This window comes from Apodemus sylvaticus, chromosome 18 (assembly GCF_947179515.1).
Source record: "Apodemus sylvaticus chromosome 18, mApoSyl1.1, whole genome shotgun sequence".
NCBI lineage: Eukaryota > Metazoa > Chordata > Mammalia > Rodentia > Muridae > Apodemus > Apodemus sylvaticus.
This window is the reverse complement of record NC_067489.1, coordinates 55267090-55283572: the sequence shown is the minus strand read 5'-3', so window position 1 is coordinate 55283572 and position 16483 is coordinate 55267090. Positions and strand designations below refer to the sequence as shown.

At 42.2% G+C, this 16483-nt stretch overlaps 1 protein-coding gene across 1 annotated transcript in view; it reads left to right on the top strand.

Annotated features, from left to right (window-relative positions):
- Galntl6 (polypeptide N-acetylgalactosaminyltransferase like 6) overlaps positions 1–16483 on the top strand; it is a 1167009-nt gene that overhangs the window by 971407 nt on the left and 179119 nt on the right. The window lies entirely within an intron of this gene.

Here is a 16483-nt window from a genome sequence, read left to right as displayed (position 1 = left end):
CCCGAGGACAATTATCTCTGATGAAATGTAATAAGGCAGGTGGTAACAGTATGCAAAACACCATAGAAAGGTCAGACCTATCCTATAAGCTATAGAAGATTAAAATTACATGCTATGCTAAATACACAAATCACCATCTTAAATGCTGCTAAGCAGAAGAGAGCCTGTGTGAAACACAGAAACTTTACATAAAAATACAAGAAGACTGCATGCTCCACTTTAGGTATTCTCCTCTAAAAGACCATTGGACTTAAGTTTGTTCTTCTCTTACTGAGGATAAGTATGAAGTAGGAACAAGACCTTCTTGAGCCTCTATCTATACTCTGTTTGAAACTGTCTAATTTTTTTCAATGAAAGCCAGAACTCCCAAATAAGTAATTCCATGACTTAAAATTGGAGAATTCCATTGAAAGACACATCCAATGAAAATAATCAATAACCTTTCTCCTAAAGTCTGTTGTTGTTGCTGTTGTTGTCACTGTTGCTGTTGTTGATGATAATGATTGTGGAAGTGAGAATTGTACATTTCTAGAAAAAGATGAAAAGAGGCTGAGTTTGACAACTAGCAGGACCAATGATGATGAACAGCAGCATGGTCCCAAGAGGTAGCACACTGGGAGACTTTACCAAAGGCACCAAAAGTAGCATGAGTAAATGGTGAGTTAACATGCCTGACTTAAACCTGTTTTCAGGTGTGTGCATGTATATTTCAGAGGCCGTCATAAGCCACCAATATACACACTTTCCACTTATCATTTTTTTAATTTGATAAATAAAAATTAAGACGCAAATGAAAGTTAAAAATTGTTTGAAATAAAAGAGTGGAAGAAAGGCTATGTCTTAGTTAGGGTCTCTATTGTGAGAAAACACCATGACCAAAAACAACTTGGGGAGGAAAGGGATTTCTTTCATCTTACAACTGTAGTCTATCATGGAGGAACATGGAGACCAGAAGGAATGCCCAGGTCATGGAAGAACATTTCTGTGTTGAATAGTTTTATATCAATTTGACACAAGATATAAACATCTGAGAGGAGGGAACCTCAGTTGAAAAAATGCCTCCATAAATCCAGGTTGAAGGCAATCTTGAGGGCGGGACTACCCCAGAGTAAGAGGTACATCACGGGCTAGTCATTCTGGGGTTTATGAGAACACCGGTAGAGCAAGCCATGTGCAGCTAGCCCTAAGCAACATTCCTACATGATCGTTACATGATCTCTACATTAGCTCCTGCCTCCAGGTTCCTGCTGTGTTTGAGTTCCTACCCTGACTTCCTTCTATGGTCAACAATGATGCAGAAGTATAAGCCAAATAAACCCTTTCCTCCCCAGTTTGCTTTGGGTCATGGTGTTTCATAACAGCAATAGAAACTCTAAGACAGCTGCTTACTAGTTAGCTCTCCACTGGGTGAGGCTGCAGTTTTATAGCTTGGAGGACCACCTGCCCAGGGGTGGCACTACTTACAGGGGGTCTTCACCCTCCCATGAGTCACTAATCAAGAAAATGCCCTACAAGCTTACCTATAGGCCAATCCTATGAAGGAATTTTCTGGATTAAGTTTTTTTCTTCCTGCATGATCTTACAGTGTGTCAAGTTGACATAAAAACTAGCCAATATAGAATATATGTACAGAGGAGTCCCCAAAACCCACAGATGTTTTTTTGGATGTCAGCTGACAGCAGACATCCACAGTGCAATTGTCAACTATTAGTGCAACTATTCAGGTCACCATGACCTAAGGAATGGAATTCTTCCCTGTGATGGCATTCCAGATACTGTAATAGTGACTCGCTGTGGTGAACTTTTGCATCACTTCCACCATGACAACAAAATGAAGGCCTGTGTTCAGAAACAATGGAATCAGACTTCTGCCAAAGGGCACACTGTAGCAGGAAATTGTAAACGTGTTCTCAGCACCTGCACTGACAGTGGAATTTTCTATCAGGACAACCCCAGCTATGGCCATCACAATATCAAGCACTTTTGCTTAACCCTGGCTCTGACAGAATCAGTAACTTTCAGAATGAGATTACCATTCGTTCCTATCAACCACTTAGGTGGCGGCTGTCCTGTCAGAAATTGCCCGGGTCTATTGAATATTACCGTCTTTCTGTGTTAAGTCCCTTTGATGCCTGGGAATGCAGACACTTTAGCCCTTTGCAATAAATGTAACTTCCAGGAGGTGTCCACTTTGATCTTAAAAACTGCATTTGCCTTCCTAATAACAAAAGAACGGTTACCCAAGCCCTCTGAGCAGCGTATCAGCAATTCCATTATCACAGCAGTCACCGGAATGTGCTCATAAACAGACACGCTTTAGGCTAAAACTTGCAGAGAACTAGATTTGAGGCTGTAAGATACACAGGATGAATGCTGACTATCTATACATCTCCCAGAGGCTTTCAAGTTTCAAGAGGCTTCAGAGATGTGTGGCTTTCTATGGGAAAATAGGAATGGGATGCTGGAAGGGTAGGCAGAAAGAAACTTGAAAGAGGAATATGGAAATTCCTTGTAAACCACAGGACCTCTTATACCATATGCATGCAGAAATTATCTTCCTGTAGCAAATCCATCAAAAGTTCTAAAGTGATTGAACACATGTTTGCTCATTTGGCCTGACATTTTTTTTTGGGGGGGGGGGGGGGAGTTGTCTGTGCCATTGGCTGGCGCTGTATGTTTTCAACTTGAAAATCATGTCATGAGTAGGATGCAATCAGTATTTAATTATTAAAGAAATAAATTACATTGAACTAAAATTTCAAGTACACTATACCAATGCATACAAATGTATTATTTATCAGATATTTAGTTTCATTTAAAATGAGCACATGATCCTGGGTGAGGCATAAACAACATTTCGTAAAATAATCTACAAAACCCAAAAAACTCAAGATCCTCAAAGTAACCTGGGAAATGTGACCTCGAAGGGAAAGAAATGTTTCTTCATGCTTCATATGGAATACCAAGAAAATATTTACTTACTTTTGAAAAAAATCTTATTGTTGAAAAAGTGTTCTTATAAGAGAAAATGAAATGCTTATGGGTCCTGTTACTACTACCATTCATTCATAATTTGAATGGATTGGACTGGACTGGACTGACTGAACTAAGCTGGGCTGGGCTGGGCTGGGCTGGGCTGGGCTGGGCTGGGCTGGGCTGGGATGGGATGGGATGGGATGGGATGGGCTGGGATGGGCTGGCATAGAATGGGCTGGGCTGGGCTGGGCTGGGCTGTGATGGGCTGGGCTGGGCTGGGCTGGGCTGGGATGGGCTGGGCTGGGCTGGGCTGGGATGGGATGGGATGGGCTGGGCTGGGCTGGGATGGGATGGGCTAGGCTGGGCTGGGATGGATTAGATATATCCCAGGAACACTTGTGGTCTATGATTAAGGAACACACAATCTTGGCTCTTTCTGGGAACTTACGTAATGGAGTGGAATGCTTTTAGAGGTTTCTTGTTATCTGTGCCTTTTGAATGTCCTCATTCCTGGTTCATCTTGAATGCAGAGCACTTAGGAAACTAATCTTTTTCTGTGTGACAAAATGTAATGTGCCCCTATAGCCTTTAATGACAAAGGGAAAGTTGTTCATTTACTGTCTGGCCACTAACTTACTTCTTCAACCTTACGTTAGGATCTAAACATTTAGAAAGAACCAGAAGAAATTGCCTTGACCCTCTTCCTCGTCAAACAATCACTAGATAATACCCCAGATAGTACCCTGTCTCTGCTTGAATTCATCAAGAAAGTAAATTTGCTGCTTCAAAAGGCAATCCATTCCAACAGACTTATTGACTGAAAATGTTTCCTTTGTATTAAGAAAATTCTGTCTCCTTGATCTCAAATTATCCTATTTGAGATGTAAAGGATGTCTAATCCCATTTCGGCGACAGCTCCCGACTGGATCTGAAAGCAGCCCTTGTGCCTCTTTTCTTTTCTAGGATAGATATTTTCTCTTCTGCTACTATGTCCAGAATCTCTCTCTCTCTCTCTCTCTCTCTCTCTCTCTCTCTCTCTCTCTCTCTCTCTCTCTCTCTCTCTCTCTCTCTCTCTCTTTCTCTCTCTCTCTCTCCCCCTCTCTTGCACACACAAACACACACACAAGCACACATACATGCACACAAGCACAGGCACACACACACATGCATGTGATACCTGTGTAAGGGCTTATACACCAATGGAGGAAAACTCACACTACAGATGTTATTTTTCTCCCTTCTTCCACAAGAGCATCAGTTGCAAGTCAGTAATTCTTCATGTAGGTTCATAGACTGGCCTAGAAAGGCCTAGCTCTCGCTGTGACCGGCTGCCAGGCATGACAGGTTTGGCACTTCAAATGCTATAGATTCCCTCAGGGTCAAAAAGCTGTGAGTAGAATCTTCATGGGCTGCGTCTGCAGTCAAGGTTAGGAAGTACAGCCCATGCCTGAACTGATTAAACACAACCTCTGTCGAAGGGAGTTGTTTTAACTCTTCACAGAAAAGGAGAATGCCTTCTAGAAATGTGCTTGTGGCATCTCCTCCACTCCTCTGAAGAAGAGACTGTAAAACTTGATGACATTCTTTGAAGTAGGAGAGCTGGCCACATAGTCCAGCCCTGTCATCCAGCACCGGAGAGGCAGATGAACAAAGACTGAGAGCTAAGGACTAGCCTTGGCTACATAGTGAGATTCTAAGGACTAGCCTTGGCTACATAGTGAGATTCTAAAGACTAGCCTTGGCTACATAGTGAGATTCTAAGGACTAGCCTTGGCTACATAGTGAGATTCTAAAGACTAGCCTTGGCTACATAGTGAGATTCTGTTTTCAAAAGAAAAATAGTAAGAGAAAGTATTGATATAAGCATTATGTGACTGGCCTGTCAGAGCTCATCAGGTAACCCATAAAATAGTTTGGTAAATTTATAGTTTTGGAAGGATGCAGCAGTAGTTAGGGTTTCTATTGCCGTGGCTAAACACCATGAACAAAAGCAACTTGGGGAGGGACTGGTTTATTTCATCTTACAACTGTTACATCCACCATCCATCACTTAGGGAAGTCAAGGCAGGAACTGGAAGGCAAGAATTGAAGCAGAAGCCATGGAGGAGTGCTGCCCATTGGCTCTCTCCGGTGACTGGCTCAGCCTATTTTCCTTTTACATGTCAGAACCACCCCATTCCAGGGATGTCACTGGCCACAGCGGAATGGGCCCTTCTACATCAATTATAAGTCAAGAATATACCCCCACCGGCTTATGCACAGTGTGATGGGGGATATTTTCTCTTTTCTGGTTGCCTCTTCTTAGATATCTCTAGGTTGTGTCAAGCTGACAAAAAAAAAAAAAAAAAAAAAAAAGACAGCCCAAAGAGAATCAGGAAAAAAATGTACAAATCATAAATTCATCAAGCTAGGAGAACCCTTAGATCATCCAAGCTCTCATTTTTATGGACAACCATAAAGATTACAGAGTCTGTGTGACATTTTTGGTGCTATGGGTAGTAAATTCAACCACTATCTATCTCTAGTCTCAGGCTGTAACTCACCATTTCAGGCTCTTCTTTCTTTTGGCCATGGAGGTGGAGAGGAAATAGCATCTATTGCCTCCAGGAACTGGGCTAGAAAATTTACCTTCATTGCTAAATCATTTAGTCCTCATTTTGAGCTTATGAAATAATTCATCCTGTGCACATTTGCACATGATGTACCTGGAGCGTAGAAAGCAAATACAGCAAAGCAAGGTGAGAACAGAGTTAGCAATGCTTTCCGTTTCTTAGGAATTTCTGCCTTCCTTTCTACTGGGAGAAGAAGGATTCTCCAGGGTTTAAAGAGTAATCATGTGGAAGTGGAAAGCAGCATTTCAGCACGGTATCTTTCTCCCTAAACACAACAATGTGGCTGTCCGTGGATGGTACGGTGGCAGTGGTATCTCTGGCCATCAGCAAGAACTACAGTAGGTCCTGTTTCCAGACCTGTTTGGAACATTGAGTTAGACGATCATTCCAGGACTACAGCTTAGAGATGGATGCTACATTTTCAGCTGTGTCCAGCATAGGGCAGAAACAAGGCTACGATTCAGCCAGCCCTAGACTCACAAGACCAGGAACCAGCTAACCTAGATGAAAGGGTCTCCATTTCCTTGGTAGACATGAAACTTCCCTTTATTCTTTTTATTTTTAAGATTTATTTATTTATTTTATGTATATGAGTACACTGTAGCTGTACAGATGGTTGTGAGCCACCATGTGGTTGTTGGGACTTGAACTCATGACCATTGGAAGATCAGTCAGTGCTCTTAGCCACTGAGGCATCTCTCCAGGCCCTCCCTTTATTCTTAAAAAGAAGAGAATGACAAATTCAGGCTCTACTTACTCCATGCTCAGAATGACACACTGGATTTCATCAAGACTCTTGTGACTTCAGAAAGTGATGCTGATAATTTCAGGTTAGAGCTATTTTTGCTTACTTGGAATTTGAAAATAATTTCTTTTACTCAAAACTTTCTGCATGAGTTTTGATGCAATATTAATTATTGTAAATTAATCAAAATCAGCAAAGCATGAAATTGTCCCTTCCCAATGGCAACCCAGACTTGTAAAATACTAAATTTTATTTAAAATGAAAGTGGGAAGTATGGCTTTGGGGTCTTCTCCTCCCTCACTTCTGCATTGAATTAATCTGTTAATCTTTCCTATCTGCCTGGTTCATATTGAGCCACCTGGAATCTTGGAGTTTGAGAAAGGAAGAAAATTTTATATGCTACTTCTCAGGCTAAGTCACACGAATTACTCTGTGATCTTCATGCAGTTGTTTCCTAATCTTCTGCCCTTTTCATCAAAAAAAAATAAAATAAAACTAAAATAAGATTGATACATCTAGACTAACCTTGGATTTTGTCCTTTTTAGCCTCAAAATTCTGTTTGATTAAGATTTAGAAACGTGTGTGTGTGTGTGTGTGTGTGTGTGTGTGTGTGCGTGTGTAGTGTGTGTGTATATGTGTGTGTGGTAGTGTGTGATATGTATGAATGTGTATGTCTGTGTGTATACCTGCATGTGTGCATGTGTGTGTGGTGTGAGTAATGTGTATGTATGTGTGGTGTGTGTCTGTGTTTTTGTTTGGAATTTTGTTGCTATGATAGACACTGTGATCAAAAACAACTTTAGAAAGAAAGGGTTTATTTCATCTTATACTTGGACCTTCGGTCCATCACTGAGGGAAATCAGAGTCGTTACTCAGCAGGATCAGAGATGGGAGACATGGTCTCACTGGTTTTCTCCTCCTGGATTCTTCAAGCAGCCTTTTTCTACAGTTCAAACCCATGTACCTGTGCATAGCACTTATGAACCTTCCTACATCAGTCACAATTGAGAAAACTCTCCCACAGACTTCCCACATGCCAATCTGCTCCAGACTGTACCTTAACTGAGACTCCCTCAGATAATCCTGGCATGAATAAAGTTAACAGGTGATGCTAATGAGAAGAAAGGCGGGAGGGACAGAGAAACGTGTGTTGCCACTGTACTGCGAGGAGACAGAGGGCAACTTGTAGGAGTTTGCGCTCTCCTTCGACCTTATAGGTTCCAGAGGCAGAACATGGATCATAAGACCAGCTATCATTTTTAACCTCTGACCCAACTTCCTCAACTAATCTGTCCAAATAACCTGGTTCATTAAGTACACATATGACATTAAATATGTACACGTATGGCATTTCAGACCACACAGCATGGAAAAGGCCTTGACTGTATTAGCTACCTGATGTAAGCAAGCTGACTTTTCTTTTTCTTGATTTAGCAAATAACAAGAATGGAAACCAAAAAAAAAAAAAAAAAAATGTTACTAGTACTCTTAATATGAAACAGGAATCAGGAGTCAAATTCCTGTCTTCGTTCATTCCGATGTCAAACCTCAAGCTTAATCAATAATCTCACAGTAGTTCAATCAGTGGCTTCTTTCGTTCAGTCAGTCTTTAAATCCTGGGGTTAATCAATAATTTTCTTTTCCTCTCCTTTGAAGAGAAACTTAGACATCCATTAAAGGAAGTAGCTTTGCCAATTAGTGTTAGATAGTGAACCCACAATGATAACAGCAGGAAAGGAGTCAGACTGTCTTGCCCTCACACTGTGCCCTTACCATGAGGGCAAACTCCAGCTGATGGGTTGAAAAATGTCATCTTTCAGTTGCTTCCTAATGAAGGGAAGTGTCAATCATGCCACTTTCTTGTCTGTTTATAAGATCTTAGTCAATATGTGACAATCACAAAAAGACAAAATATTTAGAGAAAAACAGTCACACTTCTAAATGGTGTTCTCATCTATAAAGACCCAGAAATGACTCAAGAGCCTAAAAACTGATCAAAATATTGAATAATATTAGTCTCTCTCTCAGAAGCCCTGACTGAGAACCCACTGGAGATTTTTTTTCTTAACTCAAAAGTAAAACACTACCTCATTGGCAGAGCCAATCAAAAGATGAATAGTTTTCATCTTTTGATTTTCACCCACCCCTCTTGAGAGATTCCCCCCCTACCCATCAGCTTTGGGTGGCCTTTTGGCTGCCTCAGTCTCTATTCTCCAGGAGAATCACCTCTGATCATTGATATTCATGAGAGAATTGAAAAAAAAATCCCTCTCTCTTCTCTGCTAGGATCAACGCTCCAAAAACAATGTTTGCATAACTCCCTCTCCCAGTAATCATTTCCCACCTCCACTGGATGCTTTCTCTAATGTCCCCTTTCCAATAGGACCAACACAACATTGGCAACGTCAATTCCTAAAGTAACATTTGATACAGTTATTTCCTGGAGCTCAGGAGCGCCTATGATTCTCTTTAGCTTGTCCTGATCTATCAGTATGCTGGAGGGGTCTTAGGATAACATCAGTTTCTGGGGGGTTTTAATGTGTTTCTGCTATCACTATGTGAAGGGTTTGAATGTGCATATGTTACACTATTTTAAAAGAAAGTAAGAAATTGAGAGATTGCTTTCACTTGCATGTGTCAATCATTCAGAACCATGGTCCCGGTGTTCCTCGAGAAAGCCTTGCCCATCCCTACCCAGGCACCACCATGGTCTTTATTTCAACTGTAACTAACTCTTCTTTTGGTCCCATCTCCCTGGACCTCGGATTTATCTGAGTCTTCATCGGACTTCAGTGTTCTCTCATTCCTCCATATGAAGAGATGATCTGTATTCTGCATCTGAAGAAGCTTTCCAATACTATGACAAAATACCTGAGTCAATCAGTTTAAAAGTAGACAGTTTTGTTTTGACTCACAATTGTACTGGTCTCAATCCATGCTTACTTGACTATACTGTTTCTGGACTTATGGTCACACAGTGCACCCTGACAGGAATATTGACAGATGAAGCCTCTTCACCTGATGACAGCTGGGACTCTATGGCACTTAGATCCCCCCTAAAGGGTATCTCCTCAGTGATATAATTGCCCTTTTCTAGGATCCAATCTAACAAAAGTTCCATCATTCCTCAACAGCATGAAACTAGAACCAAATCCTTAACTCCTAGGCTTTTAGGGTACATTCCAGATCCAAACAACGGCATCAAGTCGTCCCTGAACAAAGTCAACCAGGGAGTTGTTACCTCTAGTACCATCCAACAGTTATCCACAGAGATATAGCAATGGCTCCCCGTGTAGGAAATTATCAAGTTCACAGACTGGTTTGGGAACTGCTTTGTTGTTTTGTGCCCATTTCTTTCAGACATTACCTGTGGTTCTCTGTGTCAGCTTCAGTCTCACTGCTGAGGTGTCAGAATGTCCTTTGGAAAGGCAAACGCAGAGGTGCTAGGCCTCATTCCTTTCTCCCCATTGGGGTGCTGGGTTCATGGGACACCATCACACTGCACAGGCAGAGACAAACTGCAGCCTAAGGCAGGGGTCTCAGACTGTGTTTCTGTGGGCTGGAGCAGAGGCTGTGGTTCTCAAACTCCTGGGTACCCAGACACTGCTGGGAACCAAGAAGAGTTGAGAACAGGACAAAGGCCTGAGATGAGCCTGGGTTGGGGGGATTTGGCTTAGCTCAGGGTGAGTGCCAGGAGTGGAGAGGGGCCTTCTGCTGTAGACATAAGCGTAGCTCTGTAAGATGGAAGGCCTTTCCCATCTACGGTCCTTGATGAGAGAGAGACAGTCCTTGCTTGCCCAAACTGCTTTACTCATGGTGGAAAACGATTCATACTACTCACTCAGGGTGACAGAGATTAGATACCTTGTGCAGGAAGGGATGCCTGGGAAGGGAAGCTCATTGGTTAGACACTCAGGGCCGATCTAGATACCTCATTAGCATGAGAACGCTGGGCTCTATGATACACGGCCAGTTGTCATGATCCTCTTAGTGGGCTGTCATGGTCACATGCTCCAGGACAGGAATCTGATCAGGAGCAATTAAGAGTTCCGGGCTTTGAACTTTTGCTACTGCCTTACCAGTTCTTCTGTCTGGTGGCACAGTACACAGCCCCACAACTCTTCCTTTTATTTTTATAAAAGGAAGGGGTCATTGAAGTGACTGTTTACTACGTTACTTGTAGTTAAAATTTTGAGTGTGGTGGGATGTAAGCACAACCTAAGCCAGAGGGTAGCAAGGGGTGGGGTCTGACTTACCTGCTTTGCTTGTTTCCGAAACTGGTGTCCTGAGTTGAGAACTGTTTTGGGGAAATATGTGTTCTGTCTAATCTCTATTTGTACCTCCTCTCCCCACACCCTTTTCTCCCTGGATGCTGTTGGCCACTACCCTGAAGGGAGAAAGACAGCAGAAGTAGATTAAAAAAATTTCTTGGGTGTACATTTGAAACTTTTAAAACCACAGTCTTGGTAGTTGGCAGAGTTGTCCCAAGACCAGGGAATGAAAAATAGATTCCACACTCTGGAATCGGCAGATGGGGAGGGAAACAGATTGTTGGTTGACAGTGCTTATCTGGAGTCCATTTGACCTGTGAGGGGTTGATCCACGTGATTCCCTGAAGCTTATATGAATCTTTGTAGGTTTACAACAAGATAAATTTCAAATATCTTAGTATTACCACTGTTTAATTTTAAAGCTCTGAACTTGGAAGTCTCAATATGACACTTGCAGAGTGAAAGGAAGAAGTCTGAAGCATTACCCCTTCCTCCATTGTACCTTAAATCACCTTTCTATCACCGTTCAAGGTTTTTCACATCTTCCAACTTTCATAACTTGCATTTACCAACCTCAAAACACCTTCCTAGAACCTCAAACACTTTCTTAGAAGCTTTATTATCCTCAGACCTTACATATACTTCAACCTTTACACCCTTTCCTTAAACTTCACACTTTTTCCTACCTAATTATTTACTGTGAGACACAGGAGGTTGATCATTGGAAGCAGTCATTGTAAGGCAAACATTTTGCAGTGAAGAATCACCAGCTTTTTCAAAGGAAGAAAATCAACCTAATTAACAGAATTAACCTAATATGGTCAAAGTTAAATTGTTGTTGTTGTTGCTGCTGCTGCTGCTGCTGCTGCGGCTCTTTGCATATACTAGATGGGCTCTGCCCCTTGGTTAGCCCATAATTTTGATTTTATTTGGCTTTAAGATGTCTCCCCCCTATAAAGCTCAGGCTGCCCTGGAACTCTGGATCCTCCAAACACAATCTCCTGAGTGCCACTATTTCTCCACCCAGCCTTTTAAAAAAATACTTTGTATAGAAAGCACATATGTATAAATAATAACAGAAAGAAAAACACAAAACCTGGCTCTGACTCCACGATGGTATTATCTTCTGAGGTGATTAACATTCACTGGGGATGCCATGGGGCAGTAAGTAGGACTGCACTCAGAGACAGAGGCATATTCATGGCTGTAAAAAGAAATACTTATGAAAGGAGACACGCCCTTCTTCCTCTTTAACAGCTACAGCAAAAGTAAAATTGACTGTTAAAGTTGCAGTGCACACCTCTTGCTGCAAATAAGGATGAATAAAAGAGTTGTATTATTATCTTAACTGGGACTGAATGAACAGTTTCTATTGTTTATTGTCCCAATTATGTATTTAGATTCAGGAGATTTATATACAAAGAATCACTGGCTTTGCCAAGACCATTGTCCCTTCCTTCAAGGGTGTAAATTATGACAACACCAGAGGGTATGGACGAGAGTCTCTTCTTTACATTTTATTTTGTTTCTTTCTGTATTTATTTACTCTAATGTTTCTTGGGATTGGTCGATGTGGAAGTAGGTTAGAGGGAAAGAAATGTGTGGCTTTGTGTCTTGGAGCACCACTAAAGTTGAACAAAATGAACTGCTGACTGCGGAAGGTGACATGGTTCAATGGAAAGGCAGCAGTGAGAACAGACACGGTGCTAGCTTGAAAATGCAGATGGGCTCTCCACTCTAACCTTCCGATTCAGAAGTGGTCCGCGAGAGCATCTCAAATCTTCCTCTTCTTTGGTGGTTCCTTCTCCCATCAGTAGGAACTGGAATGAAAGAAACCAATCTATCCTAGCTCATAGAATCTAGATGAACTAAGTCGGGAGATTCAGAAAACCAGTGTCTTCCATACGGGGACAATTGGCTAGAAAACTTGCCTGCAGCCATTTGGAAGTGGTCCATAGTAGAAAAAAATAAGAAAAATGAAAAACATTAAGAAAAATTAAAAGGAAAGCCAAAATATTAGTAAGAGGGACTAATGACATCAAAAGCCAAGAAAGGAAGCAGGTCTGAAAGGCATGTACAGCAGCCGGAAGCTGAGCAGGAAGCAGGAAGCTACGGCTGAGAAGAGAGAATTGTTCCGCCTTTCAGGATGCCAACATAACACCAAGGACTTTTTTTTCCTCTCCACCCCATAGCCTGTCCTTAAAGAGTTCTACCAGCAAAAATATTAGGAATAGATAATTCAGGCTTGCTGAGCCTGTCTCCGTTGTTTAGTAGAGCTCCGAGAATTAAATTTAATGTCTGTAGTAAGAGAGACTGCCCCACGGAAAATAATTCTAGTATATATAGTGGGCATAAAAACAGAGTCATAAATCAAAGGCTGTAAGTACAACTTCCTTTGTCTCTATCACTGGACTCTACAGAGCCCCCGGGAACTGTTTCAAGCCCAAACAACAAACTTGCTCCAAACATACAGAACCCAGGGCAGACGTGCAAATGAAGACCCAGGTGACCCAGCTTACATATCTGGATCTTATAAATCAAGCCAGCAAGCCACATAACTTTGTTCAGTAGCTTCCTATCCTGATAAATATCTTCGTATAGCTACCTAAAGGACCAGGTTTGTGGATAGGATCTTCGCTTTCACTCTGTAGCTGCTTACAGCAAGGGGTGGTGGGGTGGGGTGCGTCGCAAGCTTGCTAATCTTTTCCTCAGGTAAGTCCTGCCTGTACCTCAGCAGCACAAGGGAACACAGAGTACAAATCAAAACCTACGGCCCCAATTCTACCTAAAAATAATATCCACCCTTCTGGTCAGTCTTCAGACCTAAGGGTATAAATTTCAAGCCACAAGAGCCCCACCCCTTCCTGACTTCGTCCCCTAAGGAAAAGAAGAAGAAGAAGAAAAAAAAAAACAAAAGCCCTCAATCTCAGAAGCAGGCTCAAAGCCATTTGCTCAGGGAATCACATAGTGTGAAGAAGCACGTTGACAATGGATGTGTAGCTTTAGTAGGCCATGTGGCTTTAGAACCTAGGACCAACTGCTCACTGGGAGAAGGAGAACTTCTGCAGGAGTTAGACCCATGATGCATCTCTCTGGAACTGAAGTCCCCCACATGGTAGCAGTCCCTACACTCCCTTGGGACTACACTCTGTGTGACTATGTGACCGTTCTACCAAACCTTCAGAGTTTAGCACCTACATCTGAGACCTTCTAGCTCATGAAGAAGATATTATCTGATTCTTTACAGAAAGTATACTATAGAATTCCCATTCCAAAATATGTAGCTCAGGGCTAGCAAGATGGCGAGGCCCTTAAGGTAAACATTTACTGTTCTTCTAGAGGACTTGGGTTAGATTCTCAAAACCCATGTGGTAGCTCACCATCTGTAACTCCAGTCACAGGGAATCTAATGCTTTCTTCTGAACTACTTAGGCACCAATTGCAAATGTGATACACAGGCCTACATTCAGAAAAAATATATATATTTAAATAGAAGTTTTAAAAGATACATGTATTTCACACAACAATGGCAACTGCTGTTATTTCTCATGGTAACAAAGCCTAGAAGCAAGTTACTGTGAACTAAGTTGTTGGTCTTATTGGGGGAAGGGGTTAGTGTGTGTGTGTGTGTGTGTGTGTGTGTTTATGTGTGTGTGTGTTTGTGTGTGTGTGTGTGTGTTTATGTGTGTGTGTTTGTGTGTGTGTGTTTATGTGTGTGTGTGTTTGTGTGCGTGTTTATGTGTGTGTGTGTTTATGTGTGTGTGTTTATGTGTGTGTGTTTGTGTGTGTGTGTGTTTGTGTTTGTGTGTGTGTGTGTGTGTGTGTGCGCGCGCGCGCGCGCGCGCGCACTAATGTGTTTCATTTTATTTTGTTTTCTAATCCTTCTGTGTTGACCAAATAAATTCTGGGATTATAGGTATGTACCACCATGCCTGGTTAAGATGGAATATCTGTATATTTTTATGTCTTGTTCTTTTTTTAAAGAATTTAAACTAATCATACATCCTACTATTAAAAACAAAAACAAAACCTCAAAAACATATAAACATATCCATTGGTGTTGTCAGGAATTAGTTCCAGCTTCCCACTCTGCAATCTACAGATGCTCAAGTCTTCTGTGTGTGTGTGTGTGTGTGTGTGTGTGTAATGAGATGTTGACACAAAATCCACACACATCCTCCCGTGTCCTTTAGAACATCTCTAGACTACATATCACACCTAATGCTCTTTAAAATATGCTGTGTGGATAGTAGTTACACTGCTTTATTTAAGAGACGGTATAAAAACAGGGTCTGTACATGTTCAGATACAATTTTTGTAAATAGTTTAAATCTGTGGTGGTTGGTGGAATTCTCACCTACAGGACCCTGAGTTTCAGAGGGATACATACATGTCCATTTTAAGCCCAAACTTGGTGTTGTACAGAATTTAACTCAGTGCCGGTGTGTTTCCTTTCCTAAACTGCCAAGCTTGCATTGATTCCACTTGGCCCCCGCCCCCTCAGCGTCACAGGTTGAAAACGGGAAAAGTCACAGAAGTGGGAGGAGTCGTCTGTACGGTTATTTTCCTCCGCTACCCTCATCTGGAATCAGATTGAATGCCGCAGATCTTCTCAAAGAGGCTTCTGTGTTCACCGGACCCCTCGATGTGGTGCTGACCGTGCTCGTGCCTTCATCCAGTTTCTTAGCCTGCGAAGACATCTCAGCTCGCACCCTGCCCAACTTCCGTTCTAAGTTCTTGTGACATGCCAGCCTGGGAACGCCAGCCTTGTGCTCGTGCTGATGCGGAGCTCTGGTGAGCCCAGCCCCATGTCAGGAGTTTGTTCTTTCACACCACATCGTAGGTACATCTGTCTGCTTCTCTAACTTGTTCTCCAACTCCAGCATGCAAGAACTCCGCGCGCAGGCACTGGGGCCACCTGGAGACCTTATCTCAGGCTCTGTCTCAAAAAGATCACCATCCTTTTCACTCTAACGAGTTGACTCTGCTAGTTCAGAACATGTTACCTAGAGATGGAGCCTAATCACGGATTCTAGCCAGAAAATGGAAATGCTCCCTCTCTTCTGGAATCTTAAAACTGGTCTGGGGCTTTAGTCTCCAAATCATACCTCACTCCCTAACTTTTATCAGAGCAGAGTTAAACCCCTCCAAACCGATCCACTGGGAGCAATGAACCCTTTCTCTATTGCAACAAACCATTACCCTCACAAATGAAAACTGTTTCCAAGGCTGTTATTTTGAAAGCCAAGTACTGAAATTCCATTTTATGTTTTGGACGATACCTGTCTTGCATCTCTCTAAAGCAACAGATGCCTGAAATACCAGTGCAAGAAGAATTACCCAGAAAAAAAACATCTTGCCAATAATAATTTCTGCAAAACATATTATCTACTACACCAAGTTCTAGTATATAAAATATTTCATTTACTATATATATGGGACACAGTGTAGTTGATTATAGTCACCCAATATTTAGAACAGACATAAGCCTCACAGACATTTAAAATAGACTTTGGAAAGAAAGCGTTCAGGAGGATGAGTAAAAGGCAGAGTGGGAGTGAAGTCTTGGCTGGCCGTCTGGAGAAGGCTCAGAGTGCCTGTGAGACCGCACAGCAGAGGGAAGGACCAGTTCCTTCATCCCCTGCCTGAGGCTGCTAAGACAAGGAAGCCCAACTAGGAGATGTAAGCCAAGGGAAAAGATTGCTAGCAAATCACAAATGTTGGTGTTCATGAAGTCCAAAGAGCGGGTGTCAGCAGAGCCATGCTCCAGTGCTGCAATAAGGAGGATCTATCTGTTCGAGCCCCTCTCCTACCTTCTCAGAGCTTGGCGCATCCTTGTCTTACGGACACGTGGTTTTGGTTTCCACTCTGTTTTGTC